The sequence below is a fragment of the Delphinapterus leucas genome, chromosome 5, assembly GCF_059928025.1.
Source record: "Delphinapterus leucas isolate spDelLeu-1000000601 "Yukka" chromosome 5, BTC_Dleu_Yukka2, whole genome shotgun sequence".
NCBI lineage: Eukaryota > Metazoa > Chordata > Mammalia > Artiodactyla > Monodontidae > Delphinapterus > Delphinapterus leucas.
This window is the reverse complement of record NC_143133.1, coordinates 43,118,161-43,133,524: the sequence shown is the minus strand read 5'-3', so window position 1 is coordinate 43,133,524 and position 15,364 is coordinate 43,118,161.

Sequence of the window (15,364 nt, the reverse complement as noted above, 5' to 3'; positions counted from 1 at the left end):
AAAAAATTCAATCCTTATGGAACTTATATTCTAATGGGAGGGGGCAGACATATAATGGACAAAATATGTAAGTAAACCATAGGGCATGTGAGGTAACGATGAGAGCTAAGAAACAAAATAATCAGGGAATGAGATAAGGACAAGGGAGGTGGGAGGGAGGATTGCAACATTGGAATGAGGACGAAGGAGAGTCTCACTGAGAAGATGACATTTGAGTAAGGATCTGAGGAAGGTGGGGTAGCCACATGATATGGGGGGAAACAGGGTCCCAGCAGAGGGAAGAAAAGAGCAAGGGCAGGTAAGAGGTGCTAGGTGCAGAGAGAGCAAGATGGGAGGAAGTGGGAGAAGAGGCTGGAGATGTGATGGCATGTGTGGGGGGCAGGGAGGGTAGATGGACACTCACGGTGCAGAAGAGTGACATTATCTGACTTGGTTTTATCGGGCTTACTCTGGCAGCTTGCTGAGAATAAACTAAAGTGGGTGAGAGCAGAAGCAGGGAGAACGTTTAGGAGGCTATGGTGCCGTAATCCAGACGGGAGATGATGGTGGCTTGAACCACGTTGACTTCAGCGGATGTTGGCTGAATTGTGTATATATTTTGAAGGCAGAACTGAGAGTTGTTTATGGAGTAAAGAGACGAAGAGAGGGACTTCCTTGGCAGTCCAGTGGTTAAGACTCCGCACTTCCACTGCAGGGGTCACAGGTTTGATCCCTGGTCAGGGAACTAAGATTCCACGTGCTGTGCAGCACAGTGGGGAAAAAAAAAAAAAAAAAAAGACAGAGAGAGAAAAAGAGAGAGGTCAAAGACAACTCCAAGGATTCTTGGCTTGAGCAGCAGGAAGGCTGGAGATGTCATTCACTGGGCTGCAGAAGACAATGAAAGAAGAATTCATTTGGAGAGTGTTAAATTTGAGATGCCCATCACATGCCCAAGTGAAAACACCAAAGAGACAAACATCATGCCAGGCTTTACAAATATTAACCCATTCAATCCCCATAGCAATCCATGAGATAGGGAGCATTCTTGGCCCCATTTTACAGGGGAAGACTTAGACTCAGAAAGAATGAATGACTTACCCAAGGTCACCAAGCCAGTGGGTAGTGGAACTGGACAACTGGGATTCAAACCCAAGCCATGGGGTGCAGAATGCATGCTCTTCTACACCATACTGCCTCTTAGCTGAGAAAACACACACACACACACACACACACACACACACACACACCCCTCATTCCAATCACTTAAGAAAATCCTTGCCATTAGCTCTGAGCTGATCACTGTGGCCAGGGCCTGGCATGATCTTATTAGACTAGGTCTAAGTCTCCTGCTGCCTGAACTGGGTGGGGGTAGAGCCCCACATGAGGGGAAGTTCTCCACAGGACAATCAGGATATCATCCCCAGAAGAAGGGTGAATCGATGCTGAATTTCAAAGACAACAGGAAAGCACACTCATTGGTGTCAAATTTAACCCACTCATAGCAACTTGGGCAAAGTTTATACATTAGTCATTCCACATACGCATTTCAAACCACCCAGAACACCCCAAAAGTCATGCCAAAATTTTCTCAACGGATTTTCTTATAAGATGTTTACTTGATTCCCTGGGACACTTGTGCTTTCCATTCTTATATTCCAGCACAGAGAGGCTAAAGGTCAAATATCTCAGCTGGGAGGAGGAACACATTCTTGAATATCTAAGAGGCAACTGTGAAATGATGTTTTCTCAACCTAGCGTTTTTCAGAGCAGGCTAAAAACAAAATAAACAGAACACTCAAAAGAAAGCACCAAATAGAATTCATTGAAAGTAAGGGTACTGAAAATCATTCACTGGTTTGCTAATTTTGTTTTTTTTTTTTTTTAATAAACAAGTCTTTAGAGCCATTTTAGATTCACAGCAAAACTGAGCAGAAAAGAATGAGTTCCCATACACCCCCTTCTCCCACGCATCCACTGCGTTGCTGCGTTGCCCACCCTCAACCTCCACCACCAGCAGGGCACATTTGTTACAATCCAGAAGCCTACATTGACACATTATAATCACCCAAAGGCCATAGTTCACATTAAGATTGATCCTTGGTGTTGCATACTGAACAGGTTTTGACAAATACATAATGACATGTAACCACCATCATAGTATCATACAGAATAATTTCACTGCTCTAAAAATCCTCTGTGCTCTCCCTATTCATCATTCCTTTCCCCCTAACCACTGATCTTTTTACTGTCTCCATAGTTTTCTCTTCTCCATAATGCCATATAGTTGGAATCATACAGCATATAGCCTTTTCAGATTGTTTTTTTTTTCCTTCCACTTAATAACCTCCATTTAAGGTTCCTCCATGTCTTTTCATGGCTTGATAGCTCATTTGTTTTTAGCCCTGAATAATATTCCATTGTCCGGATGTACCACAGTTTATTTTTCCATTCCACTACTGAAGAACATCTTAGTTGTTTTGTTTTCGGAGTCTAAATTTATTTCAACCTAATAAATTGTAAAATTCTGATTATTTTACTTAATAATTAGTAGTCTAAGCAAAGTTCAAATTTATCTTTTAGAAAGATATCCCTTCTTGAAAAGTAACAGCTCTACAAATAATTTTTTTTATAATATCAGTTTTGTGCTCATATGTAATTTTCTAAATTAAGAAGACTATAGACAAAAATAAAATTACTCATAACTTCACTCAGAAATAAATATCATTAATATTAACAATTTGTTGTTATGTATATGTATACATATATATATATATATATATATATATATATATGATTTTCCTAACATTTGTACCCTAGGATTTTAACACAGATACTTTACCCTCTTTAAAAATTCTTCAGGGAATTCCCTGGCAGTCCAGTGGTGAGGACTCTGCACTCTCACTGCCAAGGGCGTGGGTTCGATCCCTGGTCGGGGAGGTAAGATCCCCTCAAGCTGTGCAGTGCAGCCACAAAATTTAAAATAATAAAAATAAAACCAAAAATTCTTCATAATTAGTATTTCTAATAATGCATAGTCTTCCATAGTATTGTCCTACCATAGTTTATTTGATCATTATCTCAATTTCAACTATTTCCAATCTTTTGCTATGCTATGGTAAAAAAAAGTCCTCTGGGCACATCCCTTAAGATTTTCTTACAATAACTTCTGGAATTTGAATAAAATATTATTCTTGATGTTAGAAGATAAAGGACAAAAATCTGAAGAACTGGGAATTACAACATATTTTATATGTAATCATTATATGTAATCATTAAAAAATTGGAAGAAATTTTCCCATATCAAGGTATGAGGAAGTCATTCTGGCTTATACACGATTTAACTTAAACTTTATGCTAACTAGAACAGCCTGGTTTGTGGCCTGTTAAAACATACATTGTGCATTTGCTTTAACCATTAAAGAAAAGAATGCATTTAAAAATCAAAATGGAATAACTGTGGTCCAGGCATCCAAAATGAAGCCTGGTGGCCACTGTGCTTTCAGACACAGTCCTGCAACACTGAGAACTGAATTTTCTGAACTGAATCAGACTCAAGGACACCACTAACTATTCTCAAAACTACAACTGCTGCCAGCTGCCAACTGCAAATTTATGATCCCAAGTTCTCCCCTTATAACTATGCAACCATTTCAGACCCCAACCAATTCTTACTTAGCAAGCATCCTTACTTCTTGCCAGCTCCAATTATGATTCTTGACAAATGACATGTAATTGGCGGGGGGGGGTTGCCTTTATAAGACTCCCCCATTTTGCAGTCTAATGGAACACAATTCAACTACTTCTTGAGCCTGAGTCTCCTGGGCTATAGTCCTCAGTTTGGCTCAAATAAAACTCTTTTCTATTCCTATTATAAATTGTTTATTGATTATTTCCATCGACATTGTTTGATACAGTCTGCTGGTTATCAGAAAAACTCACCTGTAGTCTACATTGGTACCAAGCATGGGCCCCTTGTGAGCACCCCTGCCCTTCCTACCCCCAGCTTTCACATCACTCTTCAGGTGCTTCAGTGAGGTTTTCCTGATATCTGGATCTCCCTGTACTGGGTAATGTTCCAAAACTTTTATTTGAGCTATTATCTTAAGACTTGGAGTCTTAAGGGGGTACCAGTATATTTCCTAGGTGAAAGGGACCTAAGGGGAATTTCCTAAGCAGAGGAGCTAGAGGGGAGTTCCTAGCAGGGGACCTCGTAGGAAGTTCTTAGGCAGAGGACGTAAGGGGAATTTCTAAGCAAGGAATCTAGAGGGCATTTCTAGGAAGGAAAGACCTAGAGGGAACTTTGGAGTGAACTGAGTTGGCTAATCTTTTTTAATGTGGCTTAAAATTGGAAGGATTTTTACTTTACAGTAAAATGAAACTGAAAGAAAATGGAAAATTGTGCTTCTAAAGTCTACCATCTCCCAGCCACCCACTGGAACTCCAGCTGAATTCATGTACAATTGAGATGGACCCAATACTTGTAAGTACAATAATTCTCTCACCCTGAAATGGCCAAGATGGGGCTCTTTTGACATTCCCAAACTGGTTTTTGTGTGTGCAGTTAGAGAAAGTTAGCATGATAAAACAGTTTTTCCAACTTCTCACCCTGAGAGAACAAAACTATTCCTAGGAGAAAGATTAAAGCTGTAACTCTTTTATCATGTCCTTGAAATGTAAACACATCCCACACTGCCTGAGACTATGGCTTTGACTCAATTAGTAGAACCTAAAACTAAAAGAAAAGAAAGGCGGGGGTGGGGAGGCCTTTGAAAACTCCAGCAAGTAAATTTATTCTTACTATTATTTATGAGCAAATGAGTTTTATGTTGAAAAGCATGATTCATGACTAAGTTTTAAAATGAAAACTATGTGATCTCTATGTCTATCTAGATGTCTGTATGTAGGTTACAAATATATGTTTCTACCTCTGGATGGTAAAAGAGGTGTATTTGATTGCATTAAAAACAAGTGCTTACGAATTAAATATTTCTAAACGTAACATGAAGTAGCCTAATTTTTTTTAGGGATCACAAGATGAGAAGAAGGCGACAGCAGTAGTAGACAGCTGTAACCCAAGAATCTGGGCCAGGCCTGTATGATCCATCCTACTAGCTCAGTTGAATTGTTTACCAAATGTTTGTCTCCCTATCAAAATTGAAAGCTATTGTTTTACTTCTAGCTAACTCTTGCCCCAATATACAGGACGGAAAGAAAATTCTTTAGCAACGTTGTCACAAAGTATAGCTACCGAGGGCAGTCTAACCAATTGTTGGATCTGTCATCAAATTCCCAGGTCAATACAAGACTGATATAAGCCTCTCATAATACCTGTCACCAAATTTTCAGGTCTTCCTAATGTTACCATCCACCTAGACCGACCTCCCTAACTTTACAAGTTCAAATTTTTCAACGGATTAACATGTCCAGTCCTTGTCTGATACCATCCTCAATCCTTAGAGACCAAGCACAATAACCCCAGACTGCTTTGTTCTTCCCCTTACTTAAAGTCTTAAAGAGTAAAAGGTGAGTAAATTATGCCAGCAACTCCCACATGTTAAATACCACACAAATGACTTTTGGAAAGCTTGCAAGAGAAATGACCCATGGTTTGATGTTGTGTTGACAAAACTTCCAATAAGAGCACTCCGGGAGGGGTCACTGCACTTCCCCAGGTTTTGTCTTCACGTGTGATACTGAAATTGACACACCTTCCCAAGGATGGGCACATAAACATCTTCATAGCTGGAAAATAGAAGGTTTATTTTTATTGGGTTTATATTATGCATTGTCTGTATATAAGGAAACAGATTAACCTCCTTTTTCTGTTCATCACAGAGTCAAGAGATCCATGTTAGCAGGATACCAAGATACCTAAAGCATTGCAGCACAACAGACATGCCTAAACTCCTTAGCCCAAGTAATATTAGATAACGGGGGTGTCTTAGAGTCTATGCTGGCTAAACAAGGAGTTGTTTGTGCTATTGCTCATACTGCTTGCTGCGTTTGTATCAATACCTCTGGAGAAGTTGAAATTCACCTAGACAAAATTTCCCAAAAGGTAAAATGGTTACAAGATGTAAGACAAACTGACCCTTTAAATGATCTGTTCAGTTATCTCCCCTCAGGAATAGACAATTTTTTCTGCTTTGCTTTATAGATGATTGTCTTTATCATAGTATGTATTACTATCTTTTTCTAGCTATTAAACTATTTATGACATGTATCACTGCTTGCTTTAAGTCTACTGCTAAAAGTACAGGTACAGTCATAAGTATATTGAACAGATTGTACATATGCTTTCGTATATATGGTGCAGACAAAATATATACAGTTGTATGCATACACACACATATATATAAATGCCTAGTTTATAATTAAGTCTGAAAACGATTCACAAAAAAGAAAATGGTCTATAAACACTAAAGTTAATGTCACAAAAATTTACTTGTTCATTCATGTTCACACTTCAAAACTATGCACTAAACCTACTCTATGCACCTGGCTGTGGACTATATTCTAAGAATATAAAGACTTTAAAGCCAAGGTGTCTGCCCTGTACAGGTCTATATTCTATTCTGGAGAAAGAATTCTTATTAACTAAGGATAATTGATTGTTATGCACATCATGATACAAGCTCATTGACAGAAGAGTAGTAGCAGGAGTGAGTGAATAGTGAATAAACTAAAATTCGAATTTTACTAGGTCCTCATTCATAAATTATTTTATCATATTTTACATAGAGTCCTAGAGCTTGGTTTTCCAGCTACCAGCTACGAACAGCCTAAAGATAAGAGGAAAGAAACTACCTCCTTTTTTTTTTAGCACTTTAATGTGTGCCTATATTATCCCATACCTGCATTATTATATGCAATATTATCACATTTAAATTTCACACTAACCATTTTCCCTTTTAGAATGATAGGGTGGCACACTGGACACCAAAAAAAACGCTGTTGCTCAGAATTACACAGAGTGGAATTTCAAAATCCCATTTTTTTTCGGTGTGTTTGTCTTCATTTTTCCCAGTTTTATTGAGATATAATTGACATACATCACTGTATAAATTTAAGGTGTACAGCATAATGGTTTGACTTACATATATTACAGAATGACTGCCACAATAAGTTTAGTTAGCTTCCATCATCTCATATAGATACAAAAAGAAGAGAGAGAAAGAAAAAAGAGAAACAAAAATTTCCTCGTGATGAGAACTCTTAGGAGTTTCATGTATATCATACGGCAGTGCTAACTCTTGTCATCATGCTGTACATTACATCCCTAGTATAGTTGACACTTGAACAATGTGGAGGTTAGGGATCAACTGCCATGTAGTCAAAAAACCACATACTGCTATCTCTGAAGTAAAACAAATGAACTGATAAAAGACTCACCCAAGGGCAGGAAGCTGAAATAGTTTGGATGGAATCAGCACTCAAACCCTGGTTCTTTCTATTCTCCATATTGTGGTCTCTGAACACAAATTTTCCCCATACCTAGTTAATTTAAAGATCTGTAAAATGAAAATATAGGTACTATATTTATTGAAAAAAATCTGCATATAAGAGGACCCTCACAGTTCAAACCCGTGCTGTTCAAGGGTCAACTTATTTATTTACCTTGTAACTGGAATTTTGTACCTTTTGACCAACTTTCTCCAATTCCCTCTCCCCCCAAACCCTGCCTCTAGTAACCATAAATCTAATCTCTTTTTCTATGAGTTTATTATTTTTGTTTTTAGATTCCACATACAAGTGAAATCATTTTTAATTGGATTGTTTGATTTTTTTTTTTTTGCTGTTGAGTTGTATGACTTATTTATAGATTTTAGATATTAACCTCTCATCAGATATATGGTTTGCCAATATTTTTTCCACAGGGTTTTTTTCACTTTGTTGATTGATTCCTTTGCTGTGCAGAAGCTTTTTAGTTTGATGTAGCTGCATTTGCTTATTTTTGTTGTTGTTGCTTGTGCTTTAGGTACTATACCCAAAATGTCGTTGCCAAGACACATGTCAAGGAGCCCTTTTCCTACATTTTCTTCTAGGCGCTTCATGGTTTCAGGTCTTACATTTAAGTTTTTAATCTATTTTGAGTTAATTTTTGTGAGTAGTGTAAGATAGGGGTCTTTTTTTTCAGTAAGAAAGAAAGAGAGTGAGACAGAGAGACAGAAAGAGAGGAGGGAAGGAAGGAAGGAAGGAAGGAAGGAAGGAAGGGAAAGAAGAAAGAAACTGTATGCCATATTTAATGTTCAAACAAAAATATTTTATTCATGCTTACTATATAAGGAAAACTTATGTCTTCATCAGACAACTATTAATTCATTTTTTCAATTTGCTTAATTAATACCTGTGTTGAGTTTACCATATGCCAGCACTACTATATCAGCAGTGAACAAACAAGATGAAAATCCCTGCCCGGCCAATGTTCATAGCAGCATTATCATAATAACCAAAAAGTAGAAACAACCCAAAAGTCCATCAACTAATGAATGTATAAACAAAATGTGATGTACCTGATGCTGAAAACTTGGTCTCTGTGCACTGGTGCCAAATCGAATCTTGGAGACAAAGCTTGGGTGAAGTAGAAAAGAATACCTTTATTGCTTTGCCAGGCAAAGGGGGACACCGAAGACTCATGCCCCTCAAAATTGTGTGTCCCAACCCGGGAGGATTTGGTGAGGAGTTTTACAGCAGTTGTTCAAGGGTGGGGTTGCTGGTAAGGATTAGGGTGTGTGCAGGGTGTGCAATCCTTTAATCTGGCCTCAGGTGGTCTTCTCTGAAATGAAGAATGCTAACATCTTCCATTTGTTGAGGGTTTTAGTTCTGTAAAGAGCTTAAAGATAGTGTTATGTGTATCCCTTGAGGCAGAACCAGGACCTGCCCCAAGGCTGCACTATTGTTTCTTGACTGCTCCTCCCTTATCTCTGCATCCCCTCCCTTCCCTGGTTAGCAACTGTTTGGACCTGCCCTAAGAACTCAGGGAAGGTCATGGAGGCTGAAGGCTGTTCCCTACAAACAAGAAATGGGGGACACAGAAAGGTTTCCATGCCCAGGAGTCCCACAGTGTCCTGTTCGGTTTCATACCCATGCAATGGGATAATGTTCAGCCATAAAAAGGAATGAAGTACTAACACATGCTATAACATTGTTGAACCCTGCAAACATTATGCTAAGTGAAAAAAGCCAGTCACAAAAGACCATATATTGTATAATTCCATTTACATGAAACGTCCAGAACAAGCAAATCTATAGAAACAGAAAGTAGATTAGTGGTTGTGTTGCCAAACACCAGTTTGTGTGCCCCACGCACAGTTTGTGTGCTTTGTGAGGCCAAGCAAACCGAAACGTCAGAGTTTGGAACAGAAAAAGGTTTATTGCTGGGCCAAGCAAGGTGAACAGGTGGCTCATGCTCAAATAACCTGAACTCTCTGATGGTTTTCAGGGAGAAGTTTTTATAGACAAAATTTGGGGTGAGGACTACAGGGTAGTGACTTTCTTCTGATTGGTTGGTGGGGAGGTAACAGGGTGTTGGCCCAGGAATCTTGTGTTCAGCCTGAAGTCACCATCCTCCACCTGGGTGGGGGCCTTGTTTCCAGCAGAAGAACTCAAAGGTATTGTTAGACACATTCCTTGAGGAGGAACCAGGACCCTGCCCCAAAGTTGTACTACTTTTTCTTGACTGTTCCTCCCTTGTTTCTGCATTCCTTCCCTTCCCTGATTAGCAACTATTAGAATCTGCCCTTTGGAACTCGGGGAAGGTCAAGGAGGCTGAATGAAGCCTATTTCCTACAAACAAGAGACAGGGGACATGGAAAGGATTTGTACCAGGGAAGGCCCCACAGGGTCGTGCTCTATTTCAGTTGCTTAGGGCTGGATTGTAGGGGCAATGGGGAGTGACTGCCAATGGGTATGAGGTTTCTTTTGGGGCTGATAAAAATGTTCTAAACTTAGATTGTGAGGTTGCTGCAAAACTGTGAATATACTAAAAGTATACATTGAATTGTATTCTTTAAAAGGATTAACTTTATGATATGTGAATTATATCTCAATAAAAATGTTAAAAGAAAAACCCTGCCCCCCATGGCATTTACATTCTCTAGTGCAGCTTCCTCCCATTTCTCCTGGATCTGATATGAAGCCAGCCCATTTCATACCTCATGGTCCAGGTTTCAGTTCCTTTGTGCAGAAATCTGGGCAGTAAGCTCTCTACTGGACCAGTGGTGTAATCTAGGTATTATTCCTGGTTCTTTCTTAATTCCTTCACCCTCCTAGAAATTCTGGAACTTAATTTCTTATAATGCACTATTGGGAGATAGTTCTGTTTTACATATCTAAGAACACTGACTATGGCAGAGACCAAGTAAATTAAGACCCATCCAGTTCAAGGCATTGACTCCTAGAGACAATACTGTACAAAAGGCTTTGAACTGTGAAGACTGTAGCTCCATGGTGCCACCCACAGTGAAGACCAGCATACCACTTGTGATGGACAACACATGACTCAGGTGGGAAACACTTTGTTCTGTTTCATTATAGGAATGACACCAAATACCTTATACATATTAAAGCCATTAATTGATATTGAATATAATTAATCAAAATGCTTGTGCTATTATATTTTTAAAAATTGAACATTTACTCTCTAATGAATTACCTGTAAATGAAAATGATTCTCTGTAATATTAATATTAACAGGAAGAAGTGTTGAAAAGAGGGTGAGATCGCAGAGATGTTTTAACAGGAGGACCACTGTTTACAACAGTCCTGGAGCTGTATGCTTTGTCCTCTGACAGACAGGAGAAGCTCCATCTCGTTAGCTAAGGTTATAAGACAGAGACATAGTGGAACTGGGGTGGATCTTGGGGCCCAGAAAGGCACTGTGAAGACTGACCATCATGGAAAGAGAACTGATCAGCCACTGCACAACTGTATATCACACAGAAAAACTGTGAAAGTCACTCCAAACCTCATCCTCTGAGGCCACCAACAGCAATAACAACCTGACACACCTGCAGGATGCTATAATAACCCAAGTTCATGGTGATGGCCTGACTCATCTAGAAAGGATTCACATTCTCTTCAGGGTACCAGCTTCACAAGGCCAGGAAGTACATAACACACTCTAAGTCAGAATGGTTTTCAGTCTTTCTTAAACTATCCACCACATTCTCATCACATCTCCACTCAGCTGCAGAAAATGGTTGAGTGTCACTTCCTGGGTGTAGCTTGTACTCAAAATATAACTCCAATATGTTTTTTTCAAATACATCCCAACCCCAGCCCTGCCCTGCTGTTCAAACCTTTAGCCACAAACAAAAATTGCTAAAACCAAAATATTGGAGATTGGTAAGAAAAGTTCTCAGCTAACTGGGTGTTTCATGGGGCTAAACCCATTCTTCTCCTGAGGGTCTTTAATAGCTAAGTGTTACTGCACAGTCTATTTTCACAACCTTTAAAAGTCCAGGACTTCTTGTGTTTTTCTTTTATGAGCAAAACTTCCCTCGACTTGTTATGAACAAAACTTGGGTCTGCTCACCTTTGTGCAGCAAAACCAAATTTACTTACTCTGGGTTGTGGTGAAGGAAAGTTCAGCATTTATTGTAAGCACCAAGCAAGGAATCTGGGTGGCTGATATTCAAAAGAACCAAACACCCTGATGGTTGTCAGGGAAAGGTTTTTAAGGACAGAGTGAGGGAGGAGGTTGCAGGGTATGTGATCAGCTCATGGACATTCTTCTGATTGGTTTGAGGTGAGGTAATTGGGAGTCAATATCATCAACCTTCTGGTTCCAACTGGTCTGGGGTCAATGGGCTTGTGGGCAGCACACAGTTAACTTCTTCCACCTGGTGGGGGTTTCAGTCTCTGCAAAACAGCTCAAAGGACATGACTCAGAATAATATCTAGAGCCCCTGGGGAGGAACTAAATATGCTCGACTTTGTTTAATGGCTAAACTGTTTTTATTTTGTCTCGCTTGAGTGTTTTCCTATGTTTCTGCATTTTCTCACTTCCCTGATTAAACTTATTCTCTGAAACTTGAGGAAGGCCTAGGAAGCTAAAGGTTTTCTACAAACAAGAGGCAGGCAGAGAGCATGGTGGTGGGTGGGAGTGGGGTGTCTGTCCTGAGAAGGCCCTATGGTCATTTAGAAACCCACCTTGCGGGCTTCCCTGGTGGCGCAGTGGTTGAGAGTCCGCCTGCCGATGCAGGGGACACGGGTTCGTGCCCTGGTCTGGGAAGATCCCACATGCGGTGGAGCGGCTGGGCCCGTGAGCCATGGCCACTGAGCCTGCGTGTCCAGAGCCTGTGCTCCGCAATGGGAGAGGCCAGAACAGTGAGAGGCTCGCGTACCGCAAAAAAAAAAAAAGAAAAAAAACCCACCTTGCTGTGTATTAGCAAAAACACTGGAAAGTGATTTTTTTCACATTTGGTTGTTATTGTTAATGGTGTATTTTGTTTGGATTTCCTTTTTTTCCCAAAGTCCATGGTTACTTGCAAAATAAAGATTTATTTTACTGTGTAATTTTGAAGTGTATGCCTCTGTTTCAAGGAATGAGAGGAGTTTTCAGACCATCTTTGGAACCCTAGAGCATCTACCAATCAACATAATACTTGCCCTGGTGGAGGAATTCCCAGCTCTCAGGTTACCTTACCTTTGTCCCCTGAAACCTCTAGACCATTGAAATTAAAAGCTGGAGTCTTTTTTTTTTTTTTTTTTTTTTGCGGTACGTGGGTCTCTAGCTGTTGTGGCCTCTCCCGTTGCGGAGCACAGGCTCCGGACGCGCAGGCTCATCGGCCATGGCTCACGGGCCCAGCCACTCCGCGGCATGTGGGATCCTCCCAGACCGGGGCACGAACCCGTGTCCCCTGCATTGGCAGGCGGACTCTCAACCACTGCGCAACCAGGGAAGCCCTGGAGTCTTTTAAATAATTAAGAAATTTGTTTCTTTGGAGGTGGGGTGTAGTGTTTATCTGCAGTAATAGCCAAATGTCTAGATTTTCTTCAAATTGGATTCTCGGAGTACACATCAAGTTTGCATTCAGGGATACATAAACACTCCAAGACGTTCATCCTTCTTAAGAAGCAGCACTCTACACTGACTGAAGTTTCTATCTGTACTCAGCATTTAGTTTCATCTTTGGAGCTTTTCATTTGGAAATAATATGTGGTTGTTCAATTCACTGCTAGACCATAGCCAGCAAAGAATTAATATACCAATACATCAGTCTTACAAATGCATTTACTCCTTGACCCACTGACTCCATATCTAGGAATTTATCTTGCAAATACCCCTGCCCACATAAGAAATGATGGGTATACCAAATTACTCACTGAAACACTGTTAATAAGAGAAATGACTGCAAACAAACCAAATGATGTCCCCAACAGGGGATGGGTTAAATAAATTATGAAACATCTCTCCCATGGAATATTATGTAGCTGTAAAAAAAATAGTGAGGAATTGCTGTATGTGCTGATACAAAGTAATCTCTAGGATACATTAGTAAGCAGAAAAACACAAGATACAAGGTATTATTTATGGAACACTCCCTTCTGTGTAAGAAAAGGTAGAGAATAATAATATTCATTCATATGTTCTTGTATTTTCACAAAGAAACAAGTAGTTATCAGAGTGAAAGGAAGGGGACAAAACAGGTGACAAGGGTGGGAGTGAGGCTTTTTACGTTGTTTTTACTTTTGAACTATGTGTAAGTATTGCCTATTCAGGGATAACATAAAAATCACCCAATGTAATCTAAAACAACTTGTAATATATTAGAAAAATGGACCCTTGAGGCAGCATGTGCTTCTCATCAAGCATGCTTATCAAATCACCCTCCAGTTGAGAAATCAACAAAATTGTGTACGCAGCTGCATCCTTTGTTGTTTCTTCATATGACTCAGAACCACACAGAGTAAATGACAACATCCTTCCTCTAGGCATTGGCCCCTCCACACCCACCCCAGGGACCCTGGGAACAGAGCCAGCAGACCGGAAATGCTCTTAGAGAGCAGCCCTGGTAGATGTGTGCATGACTAAAAGACTATTTGGAAATTCAGAAATCTTTCCAAGCTACACATGACTGTTTCCCTGGGTCTCTTGAGGCCAGAGTTCACGGTGGGGTCACCGTAACCCTAAGAACCTCTATCGCAGCGCCTTTTGAAGCCTCCATGTATTTCGTAGAATATCACCTCCTTTCCAAGAGTCTCTACCTCACTCTCTCTATGGGTCCTCATGGGGAGTATTGCATCTCTGGTCACAATGTCTGCCTATGGCCGGTGGCTTCTGTCAGGATTTTCCTTTCTTGCTCAGCCCCCACTAGTGACATGTACTGAAAAGGCTGAGGGCTGGACACCTCCCACTTGATCCTCCAGTTTCTCCACCCACTTATATTTGGCTCTCTGCCCCCATCCTACCCCAGCAGGCTCTCCCAGAGGGAGGAAGGAGAAAGCTATGTATTTCCTGTCTTAGTTCATTTGGCTACTATAACAAAACACAAAGACCAGGTAGCTTCTATACAACAGAAATTTCTTTCTCAGTTCTGGAGGCTGGGAAGTCCAAGATCAAGGCACCAGCATGGCCATGTTCAGGTGAGGTCCCTCCTCCTGGTTCACAGATGGCACTTTCTCGCTGTGTCCTTACATGGCAGAAGGGGAGAGAGATCTCTGTGGGTTCTTTTTCATAAGGCACTGATCCCATTCATCAGGCTCCACCTTCATGGTTAAGCACCTCCCACCAGCCCCACCTCCTATTACTACCATCTTTGGGGGTTAGGATTTCCACATATGAACTGGGGGCACACAAACATTCAGACCACAGCCATTGCCCCGGCTGGCTCCCTCCTTGCAGGGTAGCCTCCCACCTGCCGGATTCATTGGGTAGCCTCCCACCTGCCGGATTCATTGACAGAAGGTCACTGCTGCTCTCAAGGTGACCTCTCCATGGAACTCTTTCCTTCCAGATTCTTGTGGCCACCTCATCCGCTGGTCCCTTTAGGCAGTGTTTCTGCACACTCTCAATATCTTTGTAAATGGTCTTTTGTTAAACCTTCTTCAAATTATCCAAATTTGAGTGTGTCATCTGGGTCCTGCTAGGACCCTGAGGGAGTAGACTGGCCCTGCCTGCAAAGCAGCTTGATTTTGCCCCATCATTGCTTTTGATGACCTCTCTCACTGGGAACCTGCATCTATGCCATAGTTGGGTCATTCTTTGGTAGCTCGGCCTCCCCACGATGCTATTCGTGGCTCTGTGTCCTGTCCCTAAGGCTCTCCCTCCCAGAGAGAGATGCTGTTAAATAATTACACTGGGACAAAGGAAACCAATTGGCACTATGGGCCAAACAGGATGTATGATGTCCACACACACACACAACAAATCTCTACTACA